Raw genomic sequence first — 13483 nt, 5'->3', positions numbered from 1 at the left:
CTCAATTATATTTAATACATTTCTAATATTGTCTTTAATTTTCCTGTTAGGGAGAAAAACGTTTTGATTGGGATGTATCCAATTAGCCAAAATTATTTTTAATCTCTCTGCCAAAATTGATGCCAATAATTTATAGTCCGAATTTAAAAGCGAGATTGGTCTATAATTTTTTGGGTCTAATATTTCTTTGTCTTCTTTAGGTATTAAAATTATGTTAGCCCAGTTCCATGTTTACGGTGTTTTGGTTTCCAAAATCTCATTCATTGTTTCAAACAATGGAGATCCTAATTCTTTTTCATATAGTTTAGAATATTCATTGGTAAAGCCGTCCAACCCTGGAGATTTCCCTTTCTTTGAGCTATGGATTGCATCCAACACTTCCTGCAACTTAATAGGAGCATTCAATATTTGTCTCTGCTCAGGAGTCAACTTTTTAATTTCTTGGGCATCCAGGTATTTTTCTATCACGGACTTCTTTTCGGTTGTTTCTTTATACAATTCCGAGAAATATCTTAGAAATACTAAATTCCTTTTAAAACTCAGCTCAGTTGAAAGTTCCTTAGTCATCCATCCTGGTTTCTTGAGACATCTCCCATTTTTCTTCCTCACTGGAACTGTTTAAAATTGTGCCTTCAGTATCTCCCCCTTGAGAAACTCCCATCCATCTTGAACTCCCTTCTCCTTTAGTATTCCTGACCACGGGATCACCCCCAGTATTTCTCAAAGGCGGGTTATACACCGCCATGAAAGTACGGAGTCAGTCCGTACAAGGGTTAGGAAGGTGTGGTGCTTCCGCACCCCCCTAACCCTAGTACGGACTGAGTGCGTACAAAATGGTGCCCCCCCTTCCACATGGTGGCCGCCATGACGACATCACGACCGTGCCACCTCTATACGGGGCGGCGTGGACGTGACGTCGTCGGTCCGTGCCAGGGCGCTTAGTGCGCCCTTTCCGCGGACCAGGAAGGAGCTCCGTTTCGGAGCTCCTTCCTGGTTTGCGGCACTGCTTTGCTTCGCTGGGCACAGCCTTCAGATGACTGCGCCCAGTGAAGCAAGGGAGAAAGGGGCCAAGCGGCCCCTTTCTCCCCCTCCCCGCTGCCGCGGGGTGTCCTTGGGGCTTGAAGCCCCAAGGACACCCCTTTTCAGGCTGCGGGGAAGCGGCGTTTTGCCGCTTCCCCGCAGCCTGAAAAGTGGCGGATTGGGGCCTCAGTGGTTGCCGTTCTGGCAGCTGAGGCCCTGATACACCGGGGAAAGGGGCGGGTACAGCCCGCCCCAAATAGACGGTCTGTAACCCACCATAGTTTACTAAAATCAGCTTTCCTAAAGTCTAGAATGTGTGTCTGACTATGGCTGGCTTCTCCTTTCTATTGTATAACAAACTCCAGGAGTGCATGGTTACTCCCACCTAAGGATCCCACCACTTGCACCCCATTAACCAAGTCATCCCTGTTGGTTAGGATCAGATCCAAAATAGCTGACCCCCTTGTTGCCTCTTCCACCTTTTGGACAATGAAATTGTCTCCAAGGCAAGTGAGGAATTTGCTAGACCTTGAGGATTGTGCTGAGTTTGACTTTCAGCAAATAGCAGGATAGTTGAAGTCACCCATTACTACTACGTCTCTCCTTTCTGAATTTGTAGTCATCTGTTCTAGAAAGGCACCATCCAATTCTTCCGTCTGACTTGGGGGTCTGTAGTAGACTCCCACAGTAACATCCTTGTTGTTTCCCTCCTCTTTAATTTTTATCCAGATGCTCTTCATCTGGCTTCCAGGATTGATGTCCTGGATCTCTTCACTGGTTTAAATATCCCTAACATATAATAATAATAATAATAAAATCTTTATTTCTATCCCGCCCTTCCAAGAAGATCAGGGCGGCTTACAGCAGTGTGACAAGCACACAATACAAAGTTAAAAACACATAACAACAATATACAAACTAAAACAGCAATAAAAGCCCCATAGCCCGTCCTCATGGCCACGGAAGAGGAGGGAGGCCCGCAGGATCTTAATCGGGGAATGCCTGTTTAAATAGGAAGGTCTTAAGGTCCTTCCTAAATTGGGCCAGGGTGGTAGATGAGCGGAGCTCGGAGGGCAGCGTATTCCAAAGGGCTGGGGCAGCTGTGGAAAAGGCCCTTCTTGTAGTAGAGGCCAACCTGGCCTCAGGCACCTTCAGAAATTGCTGCCCAGATGTTCTGAGGGTGCGAGGCGGATTGTACGGGGAGAGGCTATATATAAGGCTATTCTTCCTCCTTTCCTGTTTGGCCTGTTTCTCTTGAATAGGTTATGCCCCTCTATTTCTACATTCCAATCATGAGACTCATCCCACCAGGTTTCATTTAGGCCTGTTATATCATATTTGCTTTGTTGTGCTAGGAGTTCAAGTTCATCTTGCTTATTCCCCATGCTCTGTGCATTAGTGTAGAGACATCTTAGACCATGGGTCCCCTTTACTTGCTGCCTGTGCAAGTATTTTTGCCTTCCACTTTTGGGTCCTTGAACTGTTTGTCTTGTTCCTTCTATGACAGTTTGACTATTTTCTCCATCCCTTTTGCCTTCCAGGATACGGTCTCCCTCCCCCACATAACTCAATTGAAAGCCCTCCTGATCAAATTTTTGAGACTACTGGCAAAAACATTTTTGGCAACTGGTGTGAGATGCAACCCATCCCTTGCCAGAAGTCCCTCCTCATGGAACCTCAGTCCATGATCCAAAAATCCAAACCGTTCTTGGCGGCACTATGTCCGGAGACAGTTATTCACCTCTGCTCTTTTTTTCTCCCTTCCTGGACCATGCCCTTTGACTTGGAGAAGAGATGAGATGACAAACCTGTGCATCCATCTCTTTCAGCTTCCTACCCAAAGCCTCATAATCCCTTATGATATGCTGAAGGCTGTGCCTTGCGGTATCATTGGTTCCCACATGAACTAAAAGAAAGGGGTGGCAGTCAGTAGGCTTGAAAAGTCTTGTCAGCCTCTCTGTCACATCACGGATCTTTGCCCCAGGGAGACAGCACACCTCTCGAGGCATCTTGTCAGGCTCACAAACCACTGGTTCAGTGCCTCTCAGCAAGGAGTTCCCCATGACCATCACATAGCTCCTCCAAGGCTTAGCAGCAGCCGTTCCCTTTGGTGCTACTCTCAGGGTCCCCTGCTCTGTCCCTAATGTATGTCCCAGCTGCCCTTCCTCATCATCCTTGATAATAGAGAGAGATTCAAATCAATTCTGCAGCTGCAAGTTCACAGAACATTCCCTGGTTTCCCTACTTCTGTGTGTTACATTCCTACAACTATCTATTTCTGTTGTATGTGACATGGCCACCGCCTCCCCAGCAACTTCCTTTGTGTGTTTCCCGTTTAGGACTGTCTGGTCTGTTCTGGTCAGGAAAAACTCTTGCTCCCTGTGATGCTGAAATGTAGCTACCTGGGCCTCCAGCTGCTGGACTTTCTCTTCTAAGAGGGCTACCAACTTCCCCACATCTGTAGGCAAGAAGATAAACATCCCACAAGTGTTGCAAGTGACTGCAGCAGGTTCCTCAGTATCCATACTGAGAAGTCTTAAGGAGGCACCGAAACAAGACTGTGGGCTTCCCCTGCTAAACTGTAAAGAATCCCTGTGGGCCTGGCCTTTCTCCCCAAACTCTGTTAGCAAGCTCAATCAACTAGGGCTATAGTTATGTACAGAGCTCCTGGCTACTAGCTGCTTCCAGAGGCAAGTCTCTAACTCACTTCCTCTGAGCAAGTCCCCACAAGCCCCTTAAGGGAGTAGTGAAAAGTAAAGTATAAAATTGAAGGAGATGTCCTCCAACACTGTGCCCAGGTGACCTTCTCCTCTGTACTTCAAACCCTCCTTGACTATAAAAAATGAAAATGAATGTGAAAAGAAAAATTCTCTGGAAGTCCTCTACCAGCAGTTCTGTAGAATGTCTTCTAGCTCTTCCTCCTCCCAGTGACCAAAAGAAATGGCTCATACTTTAAAATTTTAAGCTCTTACCCAAGCAAAGTGGACACAGAAAAAACAGAGTCCTCTTTTGCCATTATATATTTGGCTCCTAAACTGTTAAAAGTATGACCACTTTGAGCTGAATGTATGACACATTACAATAAACCATCCAGGTTGAAAAGCATGAAACATAAAATGTCTCTTTATGGGACCAAATTGCCATTGGGTCAAGGAGAGCACTCCCCACTCCATCCCACCATCACCACTTTCTGGAAATGGCTGCAGGTAGGCATGGAACCACTGTACCACAGTGTCTCTCCACTATGGAGGTAAATTATGAATATTTACCATTGCCCTCTACAGGCTAGAATAAATTAAGCATACAGCTCAATGGCCTCTTATTCATGCAGGGGAAAAAAAGCTTTTGAGTCCAAGCGTGAAGAACTAAACATGTGTGCCTGTCAGCAATCTGAATGCTGCTGTTTTCCTAGGTGGCTTCAGATTTGTTGAACTATATTATTATTGGGCTTAAATGGCTTGGCAGGCTGCTTGCTACCAGGATGGCAATTGCTTGAAAGCCATTTGTCACACAGCTTGCTCTGTCCTCATTTCACTTTTCTCAAAGCAGAAGAAAGACTTTTGAAGATAGTTACAGAATGACAAAGGATTGGGCAGGAGAGAGCAAAACAAGTGTACCTTACACCCTGTAGTAATCTCCCTTTCCCCACAAGAGAATATGCTCCTCTGTTCAATGATGCTACTACACACATTGCAAACACCAGATAGGAAAATTAGTTCTGACAGTTCTAAGCCTATTTGGGGAAACAGGAGGCAATTAATTCCATTGGGGGAGGAGCTGGGTTTGGGGTTTTTTGCATCTGTATGAAAAACATCTCACCCTTCCTAAGGGACTCATTCTGCCTCCTTTCCAACCAACTCCTAGAATACAAAGTCAGTGGGGGGTTCATTAATATGAGGCCACCAACCACATGAACAATAATGAACTCAGCATGAAAGCCTTCTACTAGCTAAAATAGTAATGATTCCACATCTTACTTTCTGCCCACAAGGGTTGTTCCTCAAGATCTTTTAGTCAATCCCAGTTCCCCATCTCCAGTAAACAGAATATCTTCGTCCATTACCATAAATTTCCTTTCCCCTTGCACTTCAGAATGAGATTAACCCTTTATGATACTTTAACAAGGCAAAAGCTAGCATCACCACCAAATGTACTGAATCCTCAAAGAGAATGTTTCATAGCTTAGAATCATAAAGTTGTTTGTATCTGTGGTCTTCTTTGTATTCTTCTTTCTAGTGAGTTTCAGACAGGATCTGGCACACATTGGCCTGTTACAGACTGCCAAAATAAAGCTGCTTCAGGTCTCTTTGGAGGTATGTTATTTAAATGATGCATGGGTCCTAAGAGTCCAGAGGTTTCACCAAAGCCACACTCCATTCCTAAGCACTGGAGTGCAGCTTTGGTGCAGCTTCTGGATTCTTAGGATGCATGCATCATTTAAACAGCATACCTCCAAAGAGACCCGAAGCAGCTTTATTTTGGCAGTCTGTAACAGGCCTCTGTTTCATTTGACTCTCTGATCTTCTGGGTGGATTACTTAAACATTACAATTGCCATCTGGTGCATGATATTCCAAGCCAAGCAGAACTCTGGGAGATAAATAATAGGCTTTGGGGCTTTCTGGGTCAAGGGGCAGATGTCATTCCCAGGGATCACACAGGGTTGCAAAGTCACTGACACCTTAAACCAAAATGGCTTTCAAAATGTGTTCTCAAGTACACTTAGTTACTTATCAGGCTTCTTCACAGAGCCTGGAAAAGTACTTTTGGGACTAAAATTCCCAGAATCCCTCAGCCAGCATGTATCTTTTCTAAATTTTAGTTCAGTTAGTGGATCAGTAATAGTGAAGAAGCTCTCCTTGTCCATAGTAAGTATTTTCTGCACTGTGAAACCACAGAAGAGTGCATACTCTCCGTTCATGTGTAAGACCAGAACTGATTCAAGATATTTTTGTCTGAGGAGGGGCAACAAATTATACCTAGGAACAGAGTACCCAGGGCAAAAAATAAAATAAAAATCAATTGTGATGAGCAAGGTGTTCCATAGCAAAAACACAGGTCTTCCTCAGCTGATAAAACAATTTAGAAAAGACGTTCTGGGCGTAGGTTTAAGTTTAAGAACCACCGGCCTACTAAATGAGAAAGAGTTAGTAAGGACAGATAAGGAAAAATAATAACAGTTTTGACATATGAAAAAGCAATGTAGTCTTGCAGCAGAAACATTACCTTGGAAAAGGATAGTCAATTTGTTTTAAAGGGATCTTAAAGGAGTTTCATAATGTGTATAAGTGAATGGCTGAGATGATCTGGTAGAAAACCCAAATGCATAAATTTCATTTATTAATAGGCTAGGCATGCCCATTTTCAAAAGCACAGGGACCTAAATTACCAACTATCATGGAAGCAGTTGATAATTCCTAAATTCTGTATATTTGGACTTGCATCTGAACCATCCTGATGTAAAAAGAAGAAGAACTGAGCCTTAAAATTAGTAACAGAAGCCTGGCTCTCTGTCCCATCATTTGTCCTTTAAGACCTGATTGGTAAATACCAGGGTCATGGCACCTCCAAAAAGATATTGGTCTTAGATCAAGACCTTGATCAGTGTCATTATCCCACATCCAAAAGGTGAAAACGCTGAGTTATGAAGATGTAGTCATATAAGTGGGGGAATCAACTCAACATCTCCAGAGGACAAGCAAGAAGAAGCAGTGCAGCCATTTCAAAGAAGCCATTCAGCTGTCATTAAAGAGATCCTATGTTGAGGGACACGATGGTACGTTAGTGAAAGTTGGTGTTACTGAAGCAGATTTCCATTCATACTTTAATTGAGCTATTCAAGGTGCTGAAAACTGTGCCCAGAATATGTTCAGTACCATGGTAAGCTCCTTTAAAGCTTAGTCTAAAAACCAGAGTAGATTCACCATCCAACTAACATAGGAACCACTAGCCTCCACTGCGTAGGCTGTTTTCACTTTGTGAAAATATAAAAAATGGGATGAAAAGGGGAACAAATCCCTCAAAAGTGTATGGGAGGAATGGTTCTCTCAACAGATGCAGATCAATCTGCAAAAGTAACTAGTTTACCAAAAATCCACATTAAAAACTGCCCACTTTTGCCTATATTAACCATTTGTGGCATACTGGTGACTGAAAAAGAGAGGAGGGAACTATTCTCTTCAGTTTATCAAAGGTTCGCTACTGAGTCACCTGAAGAGTGTATTTTACTTACAACAGACTATCACACAGGTGCTTGTTCAGTGTTTACAAGGTTGGTTTAGGGCAAGTATGTCATATAAAGCAAAGAGAAATGAAAAACATTGTTTCCTGTAATAGGGCAATGAACCCCATCTCCTTCCACGGCATTCAAATTAACTGAAACAACTTATTCCTCCTGTTGCTGACATCACAATTTCAGTATTTCAAAGAGAGGTTAGATAGGCAAGGCACACGTGATGAATTGTAACACTTTGAGGGCATTTAAAAGTGATAAGCTCAGAATAATAGACTGGCACTGGTTTGCTCAACCTGCATCTATATTAGTATCGTTGTATTCATTTATCAGACTGTGATCCACAAAGCAGTTACTTGTCTATAAGCACAGTTGTACCCCCAGCCTGACTAAACACATTACAAGCCTGACTGCAATCAGTATGACTTCCAAGTAATGGTTTTAAGGACTGGGGTGTTAAAACACATAATGGAGCTAAATCAGCTTATCAGTATCCCTGCTTAACTGGTTTGTGTATTAGGCCATGTAAGCTTGCTAAGAATCTCTAATAATAGAAGATATGAATTAGAGCTGTTTGCTGCTGCTATTACTGTTGCTGCTGTCACCATCCCTACTGCTAGAAGCAGAGAATCAGATTGGTTTCCGTCAGTGGTGCAGGGAAGGATGGAGGACTCAGAGGAAGCATCCCCAGGGGTAAGATTTGAGCCTCAAACTTCATTGATTGCAAGATGTCTAGGCTGCAAGTCTCCAAATCAAAAACTAGACCCAACAATGAGCAAGCAAGGAAATTTATTTGTTCAATCTACAGGGTAGCTGAGAAAGGAGAAACATGAGTTTTCTACCTGCTATCTCAAAGGTTGGCATTAGGCTCTCATACCAAGAGGAACAGAACTAAAATTATCCAGCATCAGGATCAGACTGCTATCAACTAGAACTAAGGAAACCGCTTGGTCTCCAAGGCAGATCAATCTTCTTGAAATCTAAGAGTTCTTGTTGATCCTAGCAGCAGTGGCAGCTATTGGCACACACAGCTTTTTGAAAAAAATCCAAGAGTCAAGATATATACTTGAAAAATCAAAGCATTAAAATTAGATGAGGTGCTTGTACTCATTGTCAGATCCCCTCACGTTGATCTAAATTCAAAAGATATACATCTCCTTGTGACAACATGTAGTTGTCCACTGGGTAGACAACCTGGAGTGGACAGTCCTAACAACCAATTATACTCTGTTTATTGCCTTCACTCTGCCTTATTCTGAAGGCTCAAAGGGAAGGCTTCATTATAAAAAACAAAAACACAGACACACACAAGAGAGAGAAAGAGAGAGTACCAAAGGCTTCTTTAAAGTACAATAGACTAATCCATTTTATTTAAAAAAAAAAAAAGCAAAAGTACATGGCCAGGTTTAGAGCAGAGGATATATAACCCACCTCCATCACAAACTGAAACCAAACTACCAGATTAATATTTGCACAGGGTATCCTTTATTAAATGAAGGCAGAATTAATGCATCTCCAGACCAATCCCATCACCCAAATAGTATCCACTTGCTTCCAGGTATGCCTACCCATTTGCAGGCAAAAGCACCAAATCCCATCTTCTTCTGCCTTCTAACAGACACAGAAGCCTTTTCAGTAAAGATCATGCAATGCATGCTCATGCTGTATGTGTGTGTGTGTAGTGTAACTGTGTGTAACTGTAGTGGTTACCCAGAGCAGGCCTTCCAGCTCAGCCCTGTGAGAGGCTCTTCATAGCGAAATGAATGGTGTTTACTCCTAGGTAAGCATGCATAGGACAGCAGCTGTAATGTTGCAGTGCTGCAGCCCCAATTCCTCCATACGCCACCATGCACAGCCATTCATTTCAGTATCCAGGGCTTTAGGAAGATGCTTCTGCCTCTGCCGCTTTCCTTGCCTTTCTCTTTCTCCACAATCATATTAGAAGATGCTTCCCTGCACAGGACATGACAGACCCCAGCCAGATTCCTTCTCTGAGCCCCCTGAAAAGGCATCTTCTCCATTAAGAGCACACCATCAGGAAGCCTTTTGCTGCCTGGGCTGCGACTTCATTCCTCCCCATGCCCAAAATGCCCCCATCTTTTGCTTCCCAGAATCCCATCCCAAACAGCACGGATAGTCTGTCACATCCTATCAAAGGAAAGAGAGGAAACCACAGGCAGGGAGAACAGATGTTCTAACCACACAAGAGGCCAAGGCGCTGCAAAATGTAGGACATTTGAGGACCAAACGTAGGACGTGACCACCTAACAAAACCCAGACAGAAATGCAAATCCGTGCTACTTAAGTCTTGCTCCAAATGGAAGACCTTTGGGGGGGTTTCTTCTGTAGGGAAGGAGAGGATGGGGAAGGAGAGGTCCTGGAAAAGGAAGACGTCTGGCCACCATACTGGCCCAGGGCCTGGCAGGGAACCCTTTGAGCACCCCTAGGCATCCGGTGGGCCACAAGAGCTGGCCCTACAAGCTTCCAGCAAGCCATCCGCAAAAGCAGCAGCAGGAGGAGGCACTCTGGGGCACATTTAGCCCCAAGGCTGTGCCAGCCGGGTTACATAGGATGCCCAGGCTAGATAGAGATGCCCAGAGGCAGGTGGAGGGAGAGGGGTGGATTGAGTGGTACAAGTTAAGTACTGGACTCTGAAGGGCCCCTCAATCCAACACCCCTCCCTCCACTTTCCTCTGGGCACCTTTACCCAGCTTCTCGGCATGCTCTGCAATCTAGCTATCCTCTTCCTCGCCTCCCCACCCTTGACCCCCCTTCTTTGCCAAGCCTGCTCATCCTTTGTCCTTTTGCACACGCGATCCCCCACAAGGCAGGCTCTCCTCAGCCTCCTCCACGAAGCTGGAGCCCTTGCACTTGTCAGATGCTGGCCTCCCCCATCACTCACCCAGCCACCCTTCTCCTCCTCTGACCACCAGCAATTGGGTGTCTTTGGGAAAAGAGAAGAGAAATGCTGCTGCTACTCACTGTGGAGGGGCTTCGGGGGCAGAGTGTCCAGGGTGGGTTGCTTCCAAGCCATAGCCAGGAGGAGGGCGATCTCCCTTGGTTCAGGGACTGGGAGCCTCTGCCAAGGCACCTTCTCTCCTCCTCCTCCTCCTCCTCCTGGAGAATTGAAGCCCCTTCCTTCCTTCCTTCCTTCCTTCCTTCCTTCCTTCCTTCCTTCCCTCTCTCTTTCTCCTCTCCTTCTTCTTCTCCCCTCCCTTTCTTCCTGATTTAGCTGCTCATCTCAAGCTGCCCTCCATTCAGAGCCCAGGGAAGGCAGAGGAGGAGATGGAGGTGATGCTGATGCTAATGCTGCTCCGGACTCCAGCATCCTTCCTCCCTTCTTGCCTTCCTAGGAGCCCCAGCTGGGCATGCTCCCTGCGCACTCTCTGAAAGGAGGCGGGGGAGGGGGGATTTAAACGTCACGTGACCACGCCTAGCTGTCATTTAGGAGCAGCAGGACCAGAGAGTGGGATTAACTCTTGCAGCCATAGCGCGGATGCAGCAGCCCAAGGGAGACCTTGCAAAGCTCCAAGCCATCCCAATGCAGGCTCATGCACTAGATGGAGAGCATTTTGGACCTTCCTCAGGGACAGAAGGTTGAGGTGTAGGGTGCGTCCGGGAAAAGGAGGACGCCCGATCACCCTGCCAGCCAGCCTCCCAGCTCAGCTTCTTCTGGAACCCCTGGGGGATGAGAATGGAGGAAAGGGGTGGGTGGGTGTTCATGTGCTCCTTCAAGGTTGGAGGTGGTCTTTCTTTTCCTCCCCTCCCCTGCATGATGTCCAGCCCTGTTGGGGAATTTGGAACAAGCCAAATCTGGCCAGTCCAAGCATTTATATGGGTCTTTATCTTTTTCAAACTGGATTTTTTTTAGAAAAAAAAACTATTTTAATATACCAATAGTTTAATTCTATTTTAATGATCATTTTTGTATGTCTTCCATTTGTATTGTTCTTTTAAACTGTAAACCACTTTGAGTCCCAGGGGTTTTTTAGGGGGAGGGAGGAAGCAGGATATAAATACATGCAGTGGACTCTCCACGGTTGCCAGGGATAGGGGTGAAAGACACACACCCCCGTGAATGTGGGAAAACCACAAATAAAAAAGACACTGTTGTTGTTGTTGTTGTTGTTGTTATTATATCCCGCCCTTTGCCCACAGCATTAAAAAACAGTACAATGAAAAGCATAACGAATAGTACATTAAAAGAGAATTAAATTACTGCAATTAAATACTGCAGTGTAGTTCAGTAATTGTTCACATGTTGTTCCACCTGTTCTTTCAACAAATTACATGTTAAAATATCAAATAGTTTAAAAAGATAAAAATGTTTTAAAATTATTTTTTACCTCCAGAGAACACCTCTTAGGAATCTCCAGGTCCTCCAGCACAACTCTATGGTCAATGTCTGGCAGAGTTGTGCCAGGGGATCTAGAGATTCCTGGAAAGAAGATATTAATAAAACTGCAAAGAATCAAATCCATAAAAGTCAAAGCCGCAAACGTGGAGGGTCAACTGTATAATCATAATCATCTGTTGCCGTCTTTTCTGTGCTGGTTTTGGCCCATCATCCCCTAGCTGCATGCACATGCATCGTCTGACTGAAAAGGTGAGCTTTGCACAGGGTGACCAGATGTCATAACTGCAAAGGAGGACAAGGAACCATAAAATGTAGGGCATTCAAGAAAAGTTGAAGACATTTCAAAAATAAAAGCTAAAAACACTCACAGAAATATAAATTCTTGCTTCTTAGTCACGTTCCAAATGGAGGACATTTTGGAATTCATTCTGGACAGAAGGTTGACATGTAGGATATGTCCTGGGAAAGGAGGACACCTGGTCACCCTGGCTTTGCATCACAGGCCATCTCTCCCCAGAGAAGATCTCAGGAGCAATGCAGCTGGTTGGTTTCAGTCTCTCCACTCATTGCCTGACCTGGTCAAATAAGAACAGGGGTCACCCACTTTGGGGCCTTTTTACCTTCATGGGGCTCATCCCCCCTCACTTACCCTGGAACAAGTCTTGGGCTCTGCTGCAGAACTGCTTTCTTGATCCTGCCATGCAGGAACTTACAATCAAAGCACCACTGAGAGATGGCCATGCAGCTTCTGTTTAAAGGCCTCCAAAGAAGGAGACTCCCCACTCTCTGAATAGCATGTTCCACTGTCGAACAACTCATTCTGTCAGGAAGTTCTTTCTAATGTTGAGGTGGAATTGCTTTTACTATAGATTGAGGTGGAAGCTTCTTTTCTCTTCACCTGCAACCCATGTCCACTGTCTCCCCGTCCTCTCCTCTCTGCCTTTTAGTGACCAGCCAGAAGTCAAAAATGACTTGGAGGCACACAACAACTGCAACAGAGAGAGAGGAAGAGGAGAAGGAGAACCACAGTTATGCAGCCTCAGCAAATCCACCCCCATTAAACCAGCCCCAGGTCTGGGGATGCTTTTCATGCCTGGAGAAAGAATGGGGAGAGGTACAAAAATACATAAATGGTCAAAGTAGATATCATTCCATTCTCTCACACACAGACAGCGATACATATATGAGTGTATTGTGTGCCTTCAAGCAGGGACGTAGCCAGGATTTTAGGAAGGGGGGGGTCCAGACTAAGTGCCACCATTATAATGGGGCTTGGGCGCGGCAGCGCAGCAGCACGCACCATTCATTTTTCTAATGGAAGGGGGGGTCCGGACCCCAACAACCCCCCCCCTTGGCTACGTCCCTGCTTCAAGTAATTTCTGATGTATGGCAACCCTCAGTTGAACCTGTCACATGATTTTTTTTTTGGCAAGATTTGTTGAGAGGCGCTTTGCTATTGCCTTCCCCTGAGGCTGAGAAAGCGTGACTTGCCCAAGGTCACCCAGTAGGACACATATCTACCAAAACATAACACATAACCACTCATTTATTTATACACATTGTTTATTTGCCATCAAGTTGGGTTCAACAGGCTGAACAAGACTACATGTGAAAGGAATCTAGGAGTCCAAGTAGATCATAAGTTGAACATGAGTCAACAGTGCTATGCTGCAGCTAAAAAAGCCAATGCAATTTTAGGCTGCATCAATAGAAGTATAGTGTCTAGATCAAGGGAAGTAATAGTGCCACTGTATTCAGCTTTGGTCAGGCTCCACCTGGAATACTGTGTCCAGTTCTGGACACCACAATTCAAAAAGGACATTGAGAAACTGGAGCGTGTCCAAAGAAGGGCAACTAAAATGGTGAAGGGCCTGG

General features: G+C 44.9%; 1 protein-coding gene across 1 annotated transcript in view; it reads right to left on the bottom strand.

The window, feature by feature from the left end:
• Nucleotides 1-10299, bottom strand: part of PLEKHA6 (pleckstrin homology domain containing A6) — a 284203-nt gene extending 273904 nt beyond the window's left edge. Inside the window, exon 1 of the mRNA XM_042463589.1 lies at nucleotides 10234-10299. The gene's annotated coding sequence lies outside the window, so the exon portion shown is untranslated. The remainder of the gene's footprint in view (nucleotides 1-10233) is intronic.
• Nucleotides 10300-13483: the final 3184 nt, after the last annotated feature.

This window comes from Sceloporus undulatus, chromosome 4 (genome assembly GCF_019175285.1).
Source record: "Sceloporus undulatus isolate JIND9_A2432 ecotype Alabama chromosome 4, SceUnd_v1.1, whole genome shotgun sequence".
Classification (NCBI taxonomy): domain Eukaryota; kingdom Metazoa; phylum Chordata; class Lepidosauria; order Squamata; family Phrynosomatidae; genus Sceloporus; species Sceloporus undulatus.
This window is presented reverse-complemented; position numbering and strand designations above follow the sequence as displayed.